The sequence below is a fragment of the Lampetra planeri genome, chromosome 54 (assembly GCF_965212315.1).
Source record: "Lampetra planeri chromosome 54, kcLamPlan1.2.h2, whole genome shotgun sequence".
Classification (NCBI taxonomy): domain Eukaryota; kingdom Metazoa; phylum Chordata; class Hyperoartia; order Petromyzontiformes; family Petromyzontidae; genus Lampetra; species Lampetra planeri.
The window spans coordinates 5,969,924-5,972,053 of record NC_136160.1 but is presented as its reverse complement, the minus strand read 5'-3'; positions in this window follow the sequence as shown (position 1 = coordinate 5,972,053).

The following is a 2,130-nucleotide window of genomic DNA, read 5'->3' as shown; positions in this document are numbered from 1 at the left end:
TTCTTTTTACATGCTTTCATTTAACTCACTCTGTTGTCGTTGTTGTCGTTGTCGTATCCTCTTCCCAATGTGGTATCGACTGCAAACTGTGGTATCGACTGTATACTTAAGTCATAATTTTTTTTTTAACATTCTTTTTTATATGTTGTGTTTCGGCTTGGGTCTAATTGTCCACGGTCAACTGACGTTGGCTGTAAATCACCACAGTTCCTTACGTTGTGGCAAGCCTCGGGGCCACTTTTTGGAGTCGTGGAGTTCTGCCATTACTAGTAAGGGTACATTTCATTAAAGCGTGTTTTTAAAAAAAGTGTTTTTAAATATTATTTTAAAGCGACTCGTCTTTCGATCCAAGCGCTGGGTGAACAATTGCTGCTTGATCTTCTTGGTTCTTTCGGTAAAGTCACGTAGAAGGGAAATAATAAAATAATAATAATAAAACATAAAATACAATTCTCACGACGTTTCGGCCACAACGCAAGCAGCCGTCCTCAGGTGAAGAACAGGTCTGTCGGAAAGACAGCGTCTGAATGAACACCACCAAGCTTGGCAGCGTATATTTAAGCTGGGTTAGAGGGGGAAGGGCGCCTTGACAAATGAATTTTTCTTCACCTGAGGACGGCTGCTTGCGTTGTGGCCGAAATGTCGTGAGAATTGTATTTTATGATGTTTTATTATTTCCCTTCTACGTGACCTTACCAAAAGAACCAAGAAGATGAATCCCTGCAGTCACGAAAGCTTTAAATCCAAATGTAAATAACTAATTGTTTTTCTGTTATTTGTATTATTTATTTTTATTTTTTACCTACGTGACTTTACCGAAAAAAACCTAAGAGTATGAATCCTTGCAGTCACGAAAGCTTCAAATCTAGAACCAATTACCCCTGGGCAGAAATACAGCAGTGATACATTTGAAGTATCGGAAATGACGGCAGGAAATTTCTTGACGGGTAACACACCTTTTATTAAATCTTGACTTGTCACAATACAACGTGTGGTCTCTATTCTTCCGACGACACACTTTACTTAACTCGTGTAGACTCTCTGCCTCTGGCTACGCTCTTTACTTAACTCGTGTAGACTCTAGGCCTCTGGCTACACACATCACTCGTCTCGTGTAGACCCTATGCCTCTGGCTACACACTCCACTCGTCTCGTGTAGACTCTAGCTCTCTGGCTACACACATCACTCGTCTCGTGTAGACTCTATGCCTCTGGCTACACACTCCGCATGCTCACACTGCATGCTCACCCTACACTCCGCCTCTGGGTTACACAGAGTCCGGGTCCTCACAGGACAGCGGGACTGGGTACCGCAGGGCCCTGTCTCTTCCTCTCGGTCTTCAGTCTTCGCTGGTTACACACTCCCCGTGCGCCTCTGCGCATCACCTTATATAGTCCCTCCTCCCAGGAGACGGAGCGGATGCGGACCTCGATGTGAGCATCGCTCCTTAGTGAACCAATCACGACGCGCTATCTCTACGATCCGCTTTCCCCCAGCGCGTGTTTCCACTCATCACCCAATCACGTCACGCTGCCACCCGATCACTCTCACACCAGCGCGTCACCGGCACCCAGCCAATCAGCACCACACAACACACGATCCCGCGCTGACCCCTGATCCCTCACCGTCAGCGCGCGTCACCACACACACATCCAATCCCGACGCGCTGGCACCTGATCGCTACCCCAGCGCGTATCGCCACTACATCACCCCCCCCCCCACATAGCTCGCAGCCGTCCCGGCTGCTAACCAACAACCTCACACACCGTTAACACAACAAAACCCCCACCCCCCCAGTGTGCCCCGTAACACAACAACAACACAACAGCAACCTATGTACAATTTGACAATTAACACAAGAAAAGTCAACAATAACACACAACACCTTATAAAAAGCTATATACAGCCCGACGAACAACATAATAAAAGTGATTTCCAGAAAATGAACGCGCCCGGCGTCCCCGTGACTACCGCAGCGACGAGGCGCTCCAACTTCCTCGACTCCTCACATGGTAGGTCATGAAAAGTAGCGCGACTTGGCGCGAGTCCGTCTGGCCGGTCCGTCATATGGGACGGGACGCTGACGACCGTCCGGTGGTTCCGGTTGCTCTAGACGGCGCGGGTCGGGC